We start from the raw sequence: 21,877 nt of genomic DNA on the forward strand, positions 1-21,877 counted from the left end.
TGAGTTTTCGCTCTCCCTTCATCCCGTAAACAAAAAAAGGCAAATAGATCACAAAAAAATGAAGAAAAAAAATTAAAACAATAACAAATGTACGTATAGAAAAATTTTTCACACACCACAAATGAACACAAAAGTTTTGTTTTCCAAGTTTGGCAAATTCCACTAGTTCAACCCTAATTGCATGGAATTTTACAAGAAAGAGATTTCTTCTACACGTGTTTTAAAAATGGATATGCATGCTTGAAACATGTTAAAGATGCAAATTACCTATGGATCGAAAGCTTTTAAAGAGAATAACAAAGGCTCATTAAATTCTCAATGAACGTGCGGTGGGATATTTACCAGAGTCAAACAAGCCATTATTTCGCCCGTTTACAATAAGCTTACCTAACAATCATAGATGATTGTAAAGTGATTTATCATCCGTAACGGGCTATATTTTTGTAAGAAATGACTTACGGATTGGGAGTCAACACTCAGTTAAAAACACCTCGCCGCCCCCTTTTCCCGACGATTGCAAAACCTGGGATATAAAAACTAAAAAGAGCTCAAATTTCCTAAAAATTACAGACACTCTTTGGAATTATCTCTCTCTACATTTGTGCAATGTGCGTCTCCATATTAAATGTACACTTTTTTCTTAAATCAAAACTTTGAGTTTTCTCTCTCCCTTCATCCCGTAAACAAAAAAAGGTAAATAGATCACAGAAAAATGAAAATTTTACAGTTTATGTATGGAAAAAATTTAAAAAAATAACATATGTAAGTAATGAAACATTATTCACACATCAAAAATTAACACAAACCACAAATTGTTATCCAAGTTGGGGAAATTCCACTAGTTCAACCCTAGTATCTTGGAATTTTACAAGAAAGAGATTTCTTCTACACGTGTTTTAAAAATGGTTATGCAAGCTTGAAACATGTTAAAGATGCAAATGACCTATGGATCCAAAGCTTTTAAAGAGTATTACATACGCTCATTAAATTCTCTAGTGAACGTGCGGTGGGATATTTACCCGAGTCAAACAAGCCATTATTTTGCTTGTTTGCAAAAAGCTGACCTAACAATCATATATGAATTGTAAAGTGATTTATCATGTGTAACGGGCTATATTTTTGTAAGAAATGACTTATGGATAGGGAGTCAACACTCAGTTAAAAATCCCCCGCCTCCCCCTTTTTTCGACGATTGCAAAACCTGAGATATAAAAACTAAAAAGTGCTTACAATCCCTAATAATTACAGACACTCTTTGGAATTCTCTCTTTCTATATTTGTGCATTTTGCATCTCCATTTTAGATGTACACTTTTTTCTTAAATCAAAATTTTGAATTTTAGCTCCCCGCACATACCGTAAAAAAAAAAAAAAGGCAAATTGATAACAACAAAATGAAAATTATAGAGTTTATGTATGGAAAAAATTTTGAAAAAAAAAATTTAAGGAAATAAAATATATTCACAAACCACAAATGAACACAAAATTTTTGTTATCCAAGATTGGGAAATTCCACTAGTTCAACCCTAATAGCCTGAAATTTTACAAGAAAAAGAATTCTTTTACACGTGTTTTAAAAATGGATATGAGTGCTCGAAACATCTTAAAGATGCTAATGACCTATGCATCCAAAGCTTTTAATTAGAATAACAAACTCTAACTAAATTCTCTAGAAAATGTGCGGCGGGATAATTACCTGCGTCAAACAAGCCATTATTTTGCCCGTTTGCGAAAAGCTGACCTAACGATCATTGATGATTATAATGATATTTATCATGAGTAACAGGCTATATTTTTGTAAGAAATGACATATGGATTGGGAGTGAACAGTCAATTAAAAATACCCCGCCTCCCCTTTTCCCGACGATTGCAAAACCTGAGATATAAAAACTAAAAAGATCATACAATCCGTAAAAATCGCATACACTCTTTGGAATTATGCCTCCCCACATTTGTGCATTGTGCATCTTCATTTTAGATGTACACTTTTTTCTTAAATCAAAACTTTGAGTTTTCGCTCTCCCTTCATCTCGTAAAGAAAAAATGGCAAATAGACCACAACAAAATGAAAATTTTAGAGTTTATGTGTGAAAAAAAATTAAAACAATAACAAATGTAAGTATAGAAAATTTTTTCACATACCACAAATCAACACAAAAGTTTTGTTTTCCAAGTTTGGGAAATTCCACTAGTTCAACCCTAATTGCATGGAATTTTACAAGAAAGAGATTTCTTCTACACGTGTTTTAAAAATGGATATGCATGCTTGAAACATGTTAAAGATGCAAATGACCTATGGATCCAAAGCTTTTAAAAAGAATAACAAACGCTCATTAAATTCTCAATGAATGTGCAGTGGGATATTTACCAATGTCAAACAACAATTTATTTTGCCCGTTTGCAAAAAGCTGACCTAACAATCATAGATGAATTGTAATGTGATTTATCATGTGTAACGGGCTATATTTTTGAAAGAAATGACTTATGGATAGGGAGTCAACACTCAGTTACAAATCCCCCACCTCCCCCTTTTCCCAACGATTGCAAAACCTGAGATATAAAAACTAAAAAGAGCTTAAATTCCAAGAAAATTACAGACGAGTTTGGAATTATCTCTCTCTACATTTGTGCACTGTGCGTCTCCATTTTAAATGTACACTTTTTTCTTGAATAAAAACTTTGAGTTTTCTCTCTCCCTTCATCTAGTAAACTAAAAAAGGCAAATAGATCACAGCAAAATGAAAATTTTAGAGTTCATGTATGGAAAACATTTTAAAAAATAACAAATGTAAGTAAAGAAACTTTATTCACACACAAAAAATTAACACAAAACTTTTGTTATCCAAGTTTGGGAAATTCCACTAGCTCAACCCTAATAGCTTGGAATTTTACAAGAAAGAGATTTCTTCTACACGTGTTTTAAAAATGGATATGCAAGCTTGAAACATGTTAAAGATGCAAATGACCTATGGATCCAAAGCTTTTAAAGAGAATAACAAATGCACATTAAATTCTCAATGAACGTGCGTTAGGATATTTACCAGAGTCAAACAAACCATTATTTTGCCCGTTTACAAAAAGCTTACCTAACAATCATAGATGATTGTAAAGTGATTTATCATCCGTAATGGGCTATTTTTTTTGTAAGAAATGACTTACGGATTGGGAGTCAACACTCAGTTAAAAACACCCCGCTGCCCCCTTTTCCCGACGATTGCAAAACCTGAGATATAAAAACTAAAAAGAGCTTAAATTCCCTAAAAATTACAGACACTCTTTGGAATTATCTCTCTCCACATTTTTGCATTGTGCGTCTCCTTTTTAAATGCACACTTTTTTCTTAAATCAAAACTTTGTGTTTTTTCTCTCCCTTCATCCCGTAAACAAAAAAAGGCAAATAGATCACAGCAAAATGAAAATTTTAGAGTTTATATATGGAAAAAATTTAAAACAATGACAAATGTAAGTAAAGAAACTTTAATCACACACCAAAAATTAACACAAAACTTTTTTTATCCAAGTTTGGGAAATTCCACTAGTTCAACCCTAATAGCTTGGAATTTTACAAGAAAGAGATTTCTTCTACACGTGTTTTAAAAATGGATATGCAAGCTTGCAACATGTCAAAGATGCAAATGACCTATGGATCCGAAGCGTTTAAAGAGAATAACATACGCTCATTAAATTCTCTAGTGAACGTGCGGTGTGATATTCATCCGAGTCAAACAAGCCCTTATTTTGCTCGTTTGCAAAAAGCTGACCTAACAATCATCGATGAATTGTAAAGTGATTTATCATGTGTAACGGGCTATATTTTTGTAAGAAATGACTTATGGATAGGGAGTCAACACTTAGTTAAAAATACCCCCCCTCCGCCATTTCCCGACGATTGCAAAACTTGAGATATAAAAAATAATAAGAGCTTACAATCGCTAAAAATTACAGACACTCTTTGGAATTATCTCTTTCAAAATTTGTGCATTGTGCATCACCATTTTAGATGTACACTTTTTTCTTAAATCAAAATTTTGAGTTTTCGCTCCACCTTCATACCGTAAAAAAAAAAAAAAGGCAAATTGATTACAACAAACTGAAAATTTAGAGTTTATGTATGGTAAAAATTTTAAAAAATAAAAAATTTAAGTATATAAAATTTATTCACAAGCCACAAATGAACACAAAAGTTTTGTTATCCAAGATTGGAAAATTCCACTAGTTCAACCCTAATAGCTTGGAATTTTACAAGAAATAGATTTCTTCTTCATGTGTTTGATAAATGGACATGCATGCTTGAAACATGTTAAAGATGCAAATGACCTAAGGATCCAAAGCTTTTGATGAGAATAACAAACGCTCATTAAATTCTTAAGAGAACGTGCGGCGGGATATTTACCCGAGTCAAACAAGCCATTATTTTGCAGAAAGCTGACATAACATTCATAGATGATTGTAATGTGATTTTTCATTTGTAACGGGCTATATTATTGTAAGAAATGACTTACGGATTGGGAGTCAACACTCAATTAAAAATCCCCTGACTCCCGCTTTTCCCAACGATTGCAAAATCTGAGAACTAAAAACTGAAAAGAGCTTACAATTCTTAAAAATTACAGACACTCTTTGGAATTATATCTTTGTACATTTGTGCATTGTGCTTCTCCATTTTAGATGTACAATTTTTTCTTAAATCAAAACTTTGAGTTTTCGTTCACCCTTCTTGCCGTAAAAAAAAAAAAGGTAAATAGATCATAACAAAAAGAAAATTTTAGAGTATATGTATGAAAAAAAATTTAAACAATAAAAAATTTAAGTAATATAAATTTATTCACACACCAAAAATGAACACAAAATTTTGTTATCCAAGATTGGGAAATTCCACTAGTTCTTACCAAATAGCTTGGAATTTTAGAAGAAAGAGATTTCTTCTACACGTGTTTTAAAAATGGATATGCATGTTTGAAACATGTTAAAGATGCAAATGACCTATGGATCCAAAGCTTTTAATGAGAATAACAAACACTCATTAAATTCTGAAGTGAACGTGCGGTGGGATATTTACCTGAGTCAAACAAGCCATTATTTTGCCCGTTTGCAAAAAGCTGACCTAACAATCATAGATGATTGTAAAGTGATTTTTCATTCGTAACGGGCTATATTATTGTAAGAAATGACTTACGGATTGGGAGCCAACACTCAATTAAAAATCCCCCGCCTCCCCCTTTTTCCGACGATTGCAAAACTTGAGAACTAAAAACTGATAAAAGCTTATAATCCATAAAAATCACAGACACTCTTTGGAATTATATCTCTCTACATTTGTGCATTGTGCATCTCCATTTTAGATGTACACTTTTTTTTTAAATCAAAACATTGAGTTTTCGTTCTCCCTTCAAGTCGTAAACAAAAAAAGGTAAATAGATCACAACAAATGAAAATTTTAGAGTTTATGTATGGAAAAAAATTAATACAATACCAAATGTAAATAATGAAAATTTATTCACACACCAGAAATGAACACAAAGTTTTGTTATCCAAGATTGGGAAATTCCACTAGTTCAAACCTAGTAGCTTGGAATTTTACAAGAAAGAGATTTCTTCTACACGTGGTTTAAAAAATTGATATGCATGTTTGAAACATGTTAAAGATGCAAATGACCTATGGATCCAAAGCTTTTAATGTGCATAACAAACGCTCATTAAATTCTGAAGTGAACGTGCGGCGGGACATTTACCCGAGTCAAACAAGCCATTCTTTTGCCCGTTTGCAAAAAGTTGACCTAACAATCATAGATGGTTGTAAACTGACATTTCATTCATAACGGGCTATATTATTGTAAAAAATGACTTACGGATTTGGAGTGAACACTAAATTAAAAATCCCCCGCCTCCCCCTTTTCCCGACGATTGCAAAACCTGAGTACTAAAAACTGAAAAGAGCTCACAATCCGTAAAAATCACAAACACTCTTTGGAATTGTATCTCTCTACATTTGTGCCTTGTGCATCTCCATTTTAGATGTACACTTTTTTCTTAAATCAAAACTTTGAGTTTTCGTTCTCCCTTCATGCCGTATACAAAAAAAGGCAAATAGATCACAACAAAATGAAAATTTTAGAGTAAATGTGTGGAAAAAAAATTAAAACAATAACAAATGTAAGTAAAGAATATTTATTCACACACCATAAATGAACACAAAATTTTTGTTATCAAAGTTTGGGAAATTCCACTAGTTCAACGCTAATAGCTTGAAATTTTTCAAGAAAGAGAATTCTTCTACACGTGTTTTAAAAATGGATATGCATGCTTGAAACATGTTAAAGATGCAAATGACCTAGGGATCCAAAGCTTTTAATGAAAATTCCAAACACTCATTAAATTCTGAAGTGAACGTGCGGCGGGATATTTACCCGAGTCAAACAAGTTATTATTTTGCCTGTTTCCAAAAAACTGACTTAACAATCATAGATGATTGTAAACTGATTTTTCATTCATAACAGGCTATATTATTGTAAGAAATGACTTACGGATATGGAGTGAACACTCAATTAAAAATCTCCCGCCTCCCCCTTTTCCCGACGATTGCAAAACCTGAGATATAAATACTAAAAAGATCTTATAATCCCTAAAAATTACAAACACTCTTTGGAATTATCTCTCCCTACATTTTTGCATTGTGCATCTCCATTTTAGATGTACACTTTTTTCTTAAATCAAAACTTTGAGTTTTCGCTCTCCCTTCATCCCGTAAACAAAAAAGAGGCAAATAGATCACAACAAAATGAAAATTTTAGAGTTTATGTATGGAAAAAAATTAAAACAATTACAAATGTAATTAATGAAAATTTATTCACACAACACAAATGAACAAAAAATTTTGTTATCCAAGATTGGGAAATTCCACTAGTTCAACCCTAATAGCTTGGAATTTTTCAAGAAAGAGATTTCTTCTACACGTGTTTTAAAAATGGATATGCATGCTTGAAACATGTTAAAGATGCAAATGACCTATGGATCTAAAGATTTTAATGAGAATAACAAACGCTCATTAAATTCTGAAGGGAACGTGCGCCGGGATATTTCCCCGAGTCATACAAGCCATTATTTTGCCCGTTTGCAAAAAACTGACCTAACAATCATAGGTGATTTTAAACTGATTTTTCATTCGTAATGGGCGATATTATTGTAAGAAATGACTTACGGATTAGGAGTCAACACTCAATTAAAAATCCCCCGCCTCCCCCATTTCCCGACGATTGCAAAACCTGGGAACTAAAATCTGAAAAGAGCTCACTATCCTTAAAAATCACAGACACTCTTTTGAATTATATCTCTCTACATTTTTGCATTGTGCATCTCCCATCATCCCGTAAACCAAAAAAGGCAAATAGATCACAACAAAATGAAAATTTTAGAGTTTATGTGTGAAAAAAAATTAAAACAATAACAAATGTAAGTATAGAAAATTTACTCACACACCACAAATGAACACAAAAGTTTTGTTTTCCAAGTTTGAAAAATTCAACTAGTTCAACCCTAATTGCATGGAATTTTACAAGAAAGAGATTTCTTCTACACGTGTTTTAAAAATGGATATGCGTGCTTGAAACATGTTAAAGATGCAAATGACCTATGGATCCAAAGCTTTTAATGAGAATAACAAACACTCATTAAATTCTCTAGTGAATGTGCGGCGGGATTTTTACCAGAGTCAAACAAGCTATTATTTTGCCCGTTTGTAAAAAGCTGACCTAACGATCATAGATGATTGTAATGTGATTTATCAAGAGTAATGGGCTATATTTTTGTAAGAAATGACATACGGATTGGGAGTCAACGGTCAGTTAAAAATACCCCGCCTCCCCATTTTCCCAACAATTGCAAACCCTGAGATATAAAAACTAAAAAGATCTTACAATCCCTAAAAATTACAAACACTCTGTGGAATTATCTCTCCCTACATTTGTGCAATGAGCATCTCCACTTTTTTCTTAAGTCAAAACTTTGTGTTTTCTCTCTCCCTTCATGCCGTAAAGAAAAAAAGGCAAATAGATCACAGCAAAATGAAAATTTTAGAGTTTATGTATGGAAAAAATCTAAAACAATAACAAAAGTAAGAAAAGAGACTTTATTCACACACCAAAAAATAACACAAAACTTTTGTTATCCAAGTTTGGGAAATTCCACTAGTTAAACCCTAATAGCTTGGCATTTTACAAGGAAGAGATTTCTTCAACACGTGTTTTAAAAATGGATATGCAAGCTTGAAACATGTTAAAGATGCAAATGACCTATGGAACCAAAGATTTTAAAGAGAATAACATAAGCTCATTAATTTCTCTAGTGAACGTGCGGTGGGATATTTACCCGAGTCAAACAAGCCATTATTTTGGCCGTTTGCAAAAAATTGACCTAACAATCATAGATGAATTGTAAAGTGATTTATCATGTGTAACGGGCTATATTTTTGTAAGAAATGACTTATGGATAGGGAGTCAACACTAAGTTAAAAATCACTCGCCTCCCCCTTTTCCCTTCGATTGCAAAACCTGAGATATAAAAACTAAAAAGAGCTTAAATTCCCTAAAAATTAAAACAATAACAAATGTAAGTATAGAAATTTTTTTCAGACACCACAAATGAACACAAAAGATTTGTTTACCAAGTTTGGGAAATTCCTCTAGTTCAACCCTAATTGCATGGAATTTTACAAGAAAGAGATTTCTTCTACACGTGTTTTTAAAATGGATATGCATGCTTGAAACATGTTAAAGATGCATATGACCTATGGATCCAAAGCTTTTAAAGAGAATAACAAACGCTCATTAAATTCTCAATGAACGTGCGATGGGATATTTACCAGAGTCAAACAAGCCATTATTTTGTCCGTTTGCCAAAAGCTGACCTAACAATCATTGATGAATTTTAAAGTGATTTATCATGTGTAACGAGCTATATTTTTGTAAGAAATGACTTATGGATAGGGAGTCAACACTCAGTTAAAAATCACCCGCCTCCCCCTTTTCCCTACGATTGCAAAACCTAAGATATAAAAACTAAAAAGAGCTTAAATTCCCTAAAAATTACAGACACTCTTTGGAATTATCTCTCTCTACATTTGTGCATTGTGCGTCTCCATTTTAAATGTACACTTTTTTCTTAAATCAAAACTTTGAGTTTTCTCTCTCCCTTCATCCCGTAAACAAAAAAAAGGCAAATAGATCACAGCAAAGTGAAAATTTTAGAGTTTATGAATGGAAAAAATTTAAAACAATAACAAATGTAGGTAAAGAAATTTTATTCACAGACAAAAATTTAACACAAAACTTTTGTTATCCAAGTTTGGGAAATTCCACTAGTTCAACCCTAATAGCTTGGAATTTTACAAGAAAGTGATTTCTTCTACAAGTGTTTTAAAAATAGATATGCAAGCTTGAAACGTGTTAAAGATGCAAATGACCTATGGATCCAAAGCTTTTAAAGAGAATAACATACGCTAATTAAATTCTCTAGTGAATGTGTGGTGGGATATTTACCTGAGTCAAACAAACCATTATTTTGCTCGTTTGCAAAAAGCTGACCTAAAAATCATAGATGATTGTACTGTGATTTATCATGAGTAACAGGCTATATTTTTGTAAGAAATGACATACAGATTGGGAGTCAACACTCAATTAAAAATCCCCCGCTTCCCCCTTTTCCCGACGATTGCAAAACCTGAGAACTAAAAACTGAAAAGAGCTCACAATCCTTAAAAATCACAGACACTCTTTGAAATTATATCTCTCTACATTTGTGCATTGTGCATCTCCATTTTAGTTGTACACTTTTTTTTTAACTCAAAACTTTGAGTTTTCGTTGTCCCTTCATACCGTAAACAAAAAAAGGACAATCGATCACAACAAAATGAAAATTTTAGAGTTTATGTATGGAAAAGAATTAAAACCATAACAAATGTAACAAATGAAAATTTATTCACACACCACAAATGAACACAAAATTTTTGTTATCCAAGTTTGGGAAATTCCACTAGTTAAACCCTAATAGCTTGAAATTTTACAAGAAAAAGAATTCTTCTACACGTGTATTAAAAAACGATATGCATGCTTGAAACATGTTAAAGATGCAAATGACTTATGGATCTAAAGCTTTTAATGAGAATAACAAACACTCATGAAATTCTCTAGTGAACGTACGGCGGGATATTTACCCGAGTCAAACAAGCCATTATTTTGCCCGTTTGCAAAAAGCTGACCTAACAATCATAGATGATTGTAATGTGATTTATCATGAGTAACGGGCTTTATTTTTGTAAGAAAAGACATACGGATTGGGAGTCAATAATCAGTTAAAAATACCCCGCCTCCCCCTTTTCTCGACGATTGCAAAACCTGTGATATAAAAACTAAAAAGATCTTACAATCCCTAAAAAATACAAACACTCTTTGGAATTATCTCTCCCTACATTTATGCATTGTGCATCTCCATTTTAGATGTACACTTTTTTCTTAAATCCAAACTTTGAGTTTTCGCTCTCCCTTCATCCCGTAAACAAAAAAAGGCAGATAGATCACAACAAAATGAAAATTTTAGAGTTTATGTGTAAAAAAAAATTAAAACAATAACAAATGTAAGTATATAAAATTTATTCACACACCACAAATAAACACAAAAGTTTTGTTTTCCAAGCTTGGGAAATTCCACTAGTTCAAACCTAATTGAAAGGAATTTTACAAGAAAGAGATTTCTTCTACACGTGTTTTAAAAATGGATATGCATGCTTGAAACATGTTAAAGATTCAAATGACCTATGGATCCAAAGCTTTTAAAGAAAATAACAAACGCTCATTAAATTCTCAATGAACGTGCGGTGGGATATTTACCAGAGTCAAACAAGCCATTATTTTGCCCGTTTACAAAAAGCTTACCAAACAATCATAGATGATTGTAAAGTGATTTATCATCCGTAACGGGCAATATTTTTGTAAGAAATGACTTACAGATTGGGAGTCAACACTCAATTAAAAATCCCCCGCCTTCCCCTTTTCTCGACGATTGCAAGACCTGAGAACTAAAAACTGAAAAGAGCTTACAATCCTTAAAAATCACAGACACTCTTTTGAATTATATCTCTCTATATTAGTGCATTGTGCATCTCCATTTTAGATGGACACTTTCTGTTTAAATCAAAACTTTGAGTTTTCGTTCTCCCTTCTTGCCGTAAACAAAAAAAGGTTAATAGATCACAACAAAATGAGACTTTTAGAGTTTATGTATGGAAAAAAAATTAAAACAATAAAAAATGTAAGTAATGAAAATTTATTCACAGACCACAAATGAACACAAATATTTTTTGTCCAAGATTGGGTAATTCCACTAGTTCCAACCTAATAGCTCTGAATTTTACAAGAAAGAGATTTCTTCTTCATGTGTTTCAAAAATGGATATGCATGCTTGAAACATGTTAAATATGCAAATGACCTATGGATCCAAAGCTTTTAATGAGAATAACAAACGCTCATTAAATTCTGAAGTGAACGTGCGGCGGGATATTTACCCGAGTCAAACAAGCCATTATTTTGCTCGTTTGCAAAAAGTTGACCTAACAATCATAGATGATTGTAAAGTGATTTTTCATTCGTAACGGGCTATAATATTGTAAGAAATGACTTACGGATTGGGAGTCAACACTCAATTAAAAATCCCCCGCCTCCCCCTTTTCCTGACGATTGCAAAACCTGAGAACTAAAAACTGAAAAGAGCTTACAATCCTTAAAAATCACAGACACTCTTTGGAATTATATCTCTCTACATTTGTGCATTGTGCATCTCTATTTAAGATGTACACTTTTTTCTTAAGTCAAAACTTTCAGTTTTAGTTCTCCCTTCATGCCTTAAACAAAAAATGGTAAAAGATCACAACAAAATGAAAATTTTAGAGTTTATGTCTGGAAAAGAATTAAAACCATAACAAATGTAAGTAATGAAAATTTATTCACACACCACAAATGAACACAAAATTTTTGTTATCTTAGTTTGGAAAATTCCACTAGTTCAACCCTAACAGCTTGAAATTTTACAAGAAAGAGAATTCTTCTACACGTGTTTTAAAAAAGGATATGCATGCTTGAAACATGTTAAAGATGCAAATGACTTATGGATCCAAAGCTTTTAATGAGAATAACAAACACTCATTAAATTCTCTAGTGAACGTGCGGCGGGATATTTACCCGAGTCAAACAAGCCATTATTTTGCCCGTTTGCAAAAAGCTGACCTAACAATCATAGATGATTGTAATGTGATTTATCATGAGTAACGGGCTATATTTTTGTAAGAAATGACATACGGATTGGGAGTCAACAGTCAGTTAAAAATACCCCACCTCCCCCTTTTCCATACAATTGCAAAACCTAAGATTTAAAAACTAAAAAGATCTTACAATCCCTAAAAATTACAAAGACTCTTTGGAATTATCTCTCCCTACATTTATGCATTGTGCATCTCCATTTTAGATGTACATTTTTTTCTTAAATCCAAACTTTGAGTTTTCGCTCTCCCTTTATCCCATAAACAAAAAAAGGCAAATAGATCACAAAAAAATGAAAATTTTAGAGTTTATGTGTAATAAAAAAAAAATAACAAATGTAAGTATAGAAAATTTATTCACACACCACAAATAACACAAAAGTTTTGTTTTCCAAGTTTGGGAAATTCCACTAGTTCAAACCTAATTGAATGGAATTTTACAAGAAATAAATTTTTTCTACACGTGTTTTAAAAATGGATATGCATGCTTGAAACATGCTAAAGATGCAAATGGCCTATGGATCAAAAGCTTTTCAATAAAATAAAAAACGTTTATTAAATTCTCAATGAATGTGCGGTGGGATATTTACCAGAGTCAAACAAGCCATTATTTTGCCCGTTGACAAAAAGCTTACCTAAGAATCATAGATGATTGTAAAGTGATTTATCATCCGTAACGGGCTATATATTTGTAAGAAATGACTTACGGATTGGGAGACAACACTCAATTAAAAATCCACCACCTCCCCCTTTTCCCGACCATTGCAAAAGCTGAGAGCTAAAAACTGAAAAGAGCTTAAAAACCTTAAAAATCACTGACACTCTTTGGAATTATATCTCTCTATATTTGTGCATTGTGCATCTCCATTTTAGATGTTCACTTTTTTCTTAAATCAAAACTTTGAGTTTTCGTTCTCCCTTCATGCCCTAAACAAAAAAAGGTAAATAGATCACAACAAAATGAAAATTTTAGAGTTTATGTATGGAATAAAATTAAAAAAATAACAAATGTAAATAATGAAAATTTATTCACACACCACAAATGAGCACAAAATTTTGTTACCCAAGATTGGCAAATTCCACTAGTTCCACCCAAATACCCTAATTGCTTGGAATTTTACAAGAAAGAGATTTCTTCTACACGTGTTTTAAAAATGGATATCCATGCTAGAAACATGTTAAAGATGCACATGACCTATGGATCCAAAGCTTTTAATGAGAATAACTACCGCTCATTAAATTCTGAAGTGAACGTGCGGCAGGATATTTACCCGAGTCAAACAAGCCATTATTTTGTCCGTTTGCAAAAAGTTGACCTAACAATCATTGATGATTGTAAAGCGATTTTTCATTCGTAACAGGCTATAATATTGGAAGAAATGACTTACGGATTGGGAGTCAATACTCAATTAAAAATCCCCCGCCTCCCCCTTTTCCCGACGATTGCAAAACCTGAGAACTAAAAACTAAAAGAGCTTACAATCCTTAAAATTCACAGACACTCTTTGGAATTATATCTCTCTACATTTGTGCATTGTGCATCTCTATTTAAGATGTACACTTTTTTCTTAATTCAAAACTTTGAGTTTTCGTTCTCCCTTCATGCCTTAAACAAAAAAAGGTAAATAGATCACAACAAAATGAAAATTTTAGAGTTTATGTCTGGAAAAGAATTAAAACCATAACAAATGTAAGTAATGAAAATTTATTCACACACCACAAATAACACAAAAGTTTTGTTTTCCAAGTTTGGGAAATTCCACTAGTTCAAACCTAATTGAACGGAATTTTACAAGAAAGAGATTTCTTCTACACATGTTTTAAAAATGGATATGCATGTTTGAAACATGTTAAAGATGCAAATGACCTATGGATCCAAAGCTTTTAAAGAAAATAACAAACGCTCATTAAATTTTCAATGAACGTGCGGTGGGATATTTACCAGAGTCCAACAAGCCATTATTTTGCCCGTTTACAAAAAGCTTACCTAACAATCATAGATGATTGTAAAGTGATTTATCATCCGTAACGGGCTATATATTTGTAAGAAATGACTTACGGATTGGGAGTCATCACTCAATTAAAAATACCCCGCCTCCCCATATTCCCGACGATTGCAAAACCTGAGAACTAAAAACTGAAAAGAGCTTACAATCCTTAAAAATCACAGACACTCTTTGGAATTATATCTCTCTATATTTGTGCATTGTGCATCTCCATTTTAGATGTACACTTTCTTCTTAAATCAAAACTTTTAGTTTTCGTTCTCCCTTCATGACGTAAACAAAAAAAGGTAAATAGATCACAACAAAATGAAAATTTTAGAGTTTATGTAAAGAAAAAAATTAAAACAATAACAAATGTATGTAATGAAAATTTATTCACACACCACAAATGAACACAAAATTTTTTTATCCAGGATTGGGAAATTCCACTAGTTCCACCCTAATAGCTCAGAATTTTACAAGAAAGAGATTTCTTCTATACGTGTTTTAAAAATGGATATGCATGCTTGAAACATGTTAAAGATGCAAATGACCTATGGATCGAAAGCTTTTAATGAGAATAACAACGCTCTTTAATTCTGAAGTGAACGTGCGGCGGGATTTTTACCCGAGTCAAACAAACCATTATTTTGCCCCTTTGCAAAACGTCGACCTAACAATCATAGATGATTGTAAAGTGATTTTCCATTCGTAACGGGCTACAATATTGTAAGAAATGACTTATGGATTGGGAGTCAACACTCAATTAAAAATCCTCCGCCTCCCCCTTTTCTCGACGATTGCAAAACTTGAGAACTAAAAACTGAAAAGAGCTTGCAATCCTTAAAAATCACAAAACACTCTTTGGAATTAGATCTCTCTACTTTTGTGCATTGTGCATCTCCATTTTAGGTGTACACTTTTTCCTAATATCAAAACTTTGAGTTTTCGTTCTCCGTTCATGCCGTAAATTAAAAAAAGGTAAATAGATGACAACAAAATGAAAATTTTAGAGTTTATGTATGGAAAAAAATTAAAACATTAACAAATGTAAGTAATGAAAATTTATTCACACACCACCAATGAACACAAAAGTTTTGTTATCCAAGATTGGGTAATTCCACTAGTTCAACCCTAATAGCTTGGAATTTTACAAGAAAGAGATTTCTTTTACACGTGTTTTAAAAAAGGATATGCATGCTTGAAACATGTTAAAGATGCAAATGACTTATGGATCCAAAGCTTTTAATGAGAATAACAAACGCTCATTAAATTCTTAAGTGAACGTGCGGCGGGATATTTACCCGAGTCAAACATGCCATTATTTTGCCCGTTTGCAAAAAGCTGACCTAACAATCATAGATGATTGTAAACTGATTTTTCAATTGTAACGGGCTATATTATTGTAAGAAATGACTTACGGATTGGGACTCAACACTCAATTAAAAATCCCCCACCTCCCCCATTTCCTAGCTATTGAAAACCCTGAGAACTAAAAACTTAAAAGAGCTCACAATCCTTAAAAATCACAGACACTCTTTGGAATTAAATCTCTCTACATTTGCACATTGTGCATCTCCATTTTTGACGTACACTTTTTTCTTAAATCAAAACTTTCAGTTTTCGTTCTTCCTTCATGCCGTAAACAAAAAAAGGTAAATAGATCACAACAAAATGAAAATTTTAGAATTAATGTATGGAAAAAAATTAGAACCATAACAAATATAAGTAATAAAAATTTATTCATACACCACAAATGAAAAAAAAATTTTGTTATATAAGTTTGGGAAATTCCACTAGTTCAACCCTAATAGCATGAAATTTTACAAGAAAGAGAATTCTTCTACACGTGTTTTAAAAATGGAGATGCATGCTTGAAACATGTTAAAGATGCAAATGACCTATGGATCCAAAGCTTTTAATGAGAATAAAAAATACTCGTTAAATTCTCTAGTGAACGTGCGGCGGGATATTTACCCGAGTCAAACAAGCCATTATTTTGCCCATTTGCAAAAAGCTGACTTAACAATCATAGATGATTGTAATGTGATTTATCATGAGTAACGGGCTATATTTTTGTAAGAAATGACATACGGATTGGGAGTCAACAGTCAGTTAAAAATACCCCGCCTCCCCCTTTTCCATACAATTGCAAAACCTGAGATTTAAAAACTAAAAAGATCTTACAATCCCTAAAAATTACAAACACTCTTTGGAATTATCACTCCCCACATTTATGCATTGTGCATCTCCATTTTAGATGTACACTTTTTTCTTAAATCCAAACTTTGAGTTTTCGCTCTCCCTTCATCCCCTAAACAAAAAAAGGCAAATAGATCACAAAAAATGAAAATTTTAGAGTTTATGCGTAAAAAAAAAAAACAATAACAAATGTAAGTATAGAAAATTTATTCACACACCACAAATAAGACAAAAGTTTTGTTTTCCAAGTTTGGGAAATTCCACTAGTTCAAACCTAATTGAATGGAATTTTACAAGAAAGAGATTTCTTCTACATGTGTTTTAAAGAAGGATATGCATGCTTGAAACATGTTAAAGATGCAAATGACCTATGGATCCAAAGCTTTTAAAGAGAATAACAAATGCTCATTAAATTCTCAATGAACGTGCGGTGGGATATTTACCAGAGTCAAACAAGCCTTTATTTTGCCCTTTTACAAAAAACTTACCTAACAATCATAGATGATTGTAAAGTGATTTACCATCCGGAACGGGCTATATTTTTGTAAGAAATGACTTACGGATTGGGAGTCAACACTCAACTAAAAATACCCCGCCTCCCCATTTTCCCGATGATTGCAAAACCTGAGAACTAAAAACTGAAAAGAGCTTACAATCGTCAAAAATCACAGACACTCTTTGGAATTATATCTCTCTATATTTGTGCATTGTGCATCTCCATTTTAGATGTACACTTTCTTCTTTAATAAAAACTTTTAGTTTTCCTTCTCCCTTCATGCCGTAAAGCAAAAAAGGTAAATAGATCACACCAAATTAAAATTTTAGAGTTTATGTAAGGAAAAAAATTAAACAATAACAAATGTATGTAATGAAAATTTATTCACACACCACATATGAACACAAAATTTTTTTATCCAGGATTGGGAAATTCCACTAGTTCCACCCTAATAGCTCTGAATTTTACAAGAAAGAGATTTCTTCTACACGTGTTTTAAAAATGGATATGCATGCTTAAAACATGTTAAAGATGCAAATGACCTATGGATCCAAAGCTTTTAATGAGAATAACAAACGCTCATTAAATTCTAAAGTGAACGTGCGGCGGGATTTTTACCCGAGTCAAACAAACTATTATTTTTCCCGTTTGCAAAACGTCGACCTAACAATCATAGTTGATTGTAAACTGATTTTCCATTCGTAACGGGCTATAATATTGTAAGAAATGACTTACGGATTGCGATTCAACACTCAATTAAAAATCCCCCGCCTCCCCCTTTTCCCGACGATTGCAAAACCTGAGAACTAAAAACTGAAAAGAGCTTGCAATCCTTAAAAATCACAAAACACTCTTTGGAATTATATCTCTCTACTTTTGTGCATTGTGCATCTCCATTTTAGATGTTCATTTTTTTCTTATATCAAAACTTTGAGTTTTCGTTCTCCGTTCATGCCGTAAAAAAAAAGGTAAATAGATCACAACAAAATGAAACTTTTAGAGTTTATGTATGGAAAAAAATTAAAACAATAACAAATGTAAGTAATGAAAATTTATTCACACAACACAAATGAACACAAAAGCTTTGTTATCCATGATTGGGTAATTCCACTAGTTCAACCCTAATATCTTGGAATTTTACAAGAAAGAGATTTCTTTTACACGTGTTTTGAAAATGGATATGCATGCTTGAAACATGTTAAAGATGCAAATGACTTATGGATCCAAAGCTTTTAATGAGAATAACAAACGCTCATTAAATTCTTAAGTGAACGTGCGGCGGGATATTTACCCCAGTCAAACAAGCCATTATTTTTCCCGTTTGCAAAAAGCTGACCTAACAATCATAGATGATTGTAAACTGATTTTTCAATCATAACGGGCTATATTATTGTAAGAAATGACTTACGGATTGGGAGTCAACACTCAATTAAAAATCCCCCGCCTCCCCCATTTCCTGACGATTGAAAACCTTGAGAACTAAAAACTTAAAAGAGCTCACAATCCTTAAAAATCACAGCCACTCTTTGGAATTACATCTCTCTAAATTTGCGCATTGTGCATCTATATTTTAGATGGACACTATTTTCTTAAATCAAAACTTTCAGTTTTCGTTCTCCCTTCATGCCGTAAACAAAAAAAGGTAAATAGATCACAACAAAATGTAAATTTAGAATTAATGTATGGAAAAAAATTACAACCATAGCAAATATAAGTAATAAAAATTTATTCACACACCACAAATGAACACAAAATTTTTGTTATCTAAGTTTGGGAAATTTCACTAGTTCAACCCTAATAGCATGAAATTTTACAAGAAAGAGAATTCTTCTACACGTGTTTTAAAAATGGATATGCATGCTTGAAACATGTTAAAGATGCAAATGACCTATGGATCCAAAGCTTTTAATGAGAATAAAAAATACTCGTTAAATTCTCTAGTGAACGTGCGACGGGATATTTACCTGAGTCAAAAAAGCCATTATTTGGCCCGTTTGCAAAAAGCTGACCTAACAATCATAGATGATTGTAATGTGATTTATCATGATTAACGGGCAATATTTTTCTAAGAAATGGCATACGGGTTGGGAGTCAACTGTCAGTTAAAAATACCCTGCCACCCCCTTTTCCCGACGATTGCAAAACCAGAGATATAAAAACTAAAAAGATCTTACAATCTCTAAAAATTTCAAACACTCATTGGAATTATCTCTCCCGACATTTGCGCATTGTGCATCTCCATTTTAGATGTTCACTTTTTTCTTAAATCAAAACTTTGAGTTTTCGCTCTCCCTTCATGCCGTAAACAAAAAAAGGCAAATAGATCACAACAAAATGAAAATTTTAGAGTTTATGTGTGAAAAAAAATTAAAACAATAACAAATGTAAGTATAGAAAATTTATTCACACACCACAAATGAACACAAAAGTTTTGTTTTCCAAGTTTGGGAATTTCCACGAGTTCAACCCTAATTGCTTGGAATTATACAAGATAAAGATTTCTTCTACACGTGTTTTAAAAATGGATATGCATGCTTGAAACAAGTTAAAGAAGCAAATGACCTATGGATCCAAAGCTTTTAAAGAGAATAACAAACGCTCATTAAATTCTCCAGTGAACGTGTGGCGGGATATTTACCCGAGTCAAATAAGCCATTATTTTACCCGTTTGCAAAAAGCTGACCTAATAATCATAGATGATTGTAATGTGATTTATCATGATTAACGGGCTATATTTTTGTAAGAAATGACATACGGATTGGGAGTCAACAGTCAGTTAAAAATACCATGCCTCCCCCTTTTCCCGACGATTGCAAAACCTGAGATATAAAAACTAAAAAGATCTTACAATCCCTAGAAATTACAAACACTCTTTGGAATTATCTCTTCCTACATTTGTGCATTGTGCATTGCCATTTTAGATGTACACTTTTTTCTTAAATCAAAACTTTGAGTTTGCACTCTCCCTTCATCCCGTATACAAAGAAAGGCAAATAGATCACAACAAAACGAAAATTTTAGAGTTTATGTGTGAAAAAAAATTAAAACAATTACAAATGTAAGTATAGAAAATTTTTTCACGCACCACAAATGAACACAAAAGTTTTGTTTTCCTAGTTTGGGAAATTCCAGTAGTTCAACTCTCAGTGCATGGAATTTTACAAGAAAGAGATTTCTTCTACACGTGTTTTAAAAATGGCTATGCCTGCTTGAAACATGTTAAAGATGTAAATGACCTATGGATCCATAGCTTTTAAAGAGAATAACAAACGCTCATTAAATTCTCAATGAACGTGTGGTGGCATATTTACCAGAGTCAAACAAGCCATTATTTTACCTGTTTGCAAAAAGCTTACTTAACAATCATAGATGAATGTAAAGTGATTTATCATCCGTAACGGGCTATATTTTTGTAAGAAATGACTTACGGATTGGGAGTCAACAGTCAGTTAAAAACACCCCGCCTCCCCGTTTTCCCGACGATTGCAAAACCTGAGATATAAAACCTAAAAGGAGCTTAAATTCCCTAAAAATTAGAGACACTCTTTGGAATTATCTCTCTCTACATTTGTGCACTGTGCGTCTCCAATTTACATGTACACTTTTTTCTTAAATTAAAACTTTGAGTTTTCTCTCACCCTTCATCCCGTAAACAAAAAAAGGCAAATAGATCACAACAAAATGAAAATTTTAGAGTTTATGTATGGAAAAAATTTTAAAAAATAACAAATTTAAGTAAAGAAACTTCATTCACACACCAAAAATGAATACAAAACTTTTGTTATTGAAGTTTGGGAAATTCCACTAGTTCAACTCTAATAGCTTGGAATTTAACAAGAAAGAGATTTCTTCTACACGTGTTTTAAAAATGGATATCCAAGCTTGAAACATGTTAAAGTTGCAAATGACCTATGGATCCAAAGCTTTTAAATAGAATAACATACGCCATTAAATTTTCTAGTGTACGTGCGGTGGGATATTTACCCGAGTCAAACAAGCCATTATTTTGCCCGTTTGCAAAAAGCTGACCTAACAATCATAGATGAATTGTAAAGTGATTTATCATGTGTAACGGGTTATATTTTTGTAAGAAATGACTTATGGATAGGGAGTCAACACTCAGTTAAAAATACCCCGCCTTCGCCTTTTCCTGACGATTGCAAAACCTGAGATATAAAAACTACAATCCCTAAAAATTACAGACACTCTTTGGAATTATCTCTTTCTAAATATTAGCATTGTGCATCTCCATTTTAGAGTTACACTTTTTTCTTAAATAAAAAATTTGAGTTTTCGCTCCCTCTTCATTCCGTAAAAAAAAAAAAAAAGGCAAATTGATAACAACAAAATGAAAATTTTAGAGTTTATGCATGGAAAAAATTAAAAAATGTAAGTAAAGAAAATTTATTCACAAACCACAAATGAACACAAAAGTTTTGTTATCCAAGATTGGGAAATTCCACTAGTTCAACCCTAATAGCTTGAAATTTTACAAGAAAGAGATTTCCTCTGCACGTGTTTTAAAAATGGATATGCTTGCTTGAAACATGTTAAAGATTCAATTGACCTATGGATCCAAAGCTTTTAACGAGAATAACAAACGCTCATTAAATTCTTAAGTGAACGTGCGACGGGATATTTACCCGAGTCAAACAAGCCATTATTTTGCCCGTTTGCAAAAAGCTGACCTAACAATCATAGATAAATTGTAAAGTGATTTATCATGTGTAAAGGGCTATATTTTTGTAAGAAATGACTTATGGATAGGTAGTCAACACTCAGTTAAAAATCCTCCGCCTCCCCGTTTTCCCGACGATTGCAAAACCTGAGATATAAAAACTAAAAGGAGCTTAAATTCCCTAAAAATTAGAGACACTCTTTGGAATTATCT

The sequence above is a fragment of the Aristolochia californica genome, unplaced genomic scaffold, assembly GCF_029961685.1.
Source record: "Aristolochia californica isolate CCGP_79_NKW_82.1479 unplaced genomic scaffold, dmAriCali1.0.hap1 SCAF_12, whole genome shotgun sequence".
NCBI lineage: Eukaryota > Viridiplantae > Streptophyta > Magnoliopsida > Piperales > Aristolochiaceae > Aristolochia > Aristolochia californica.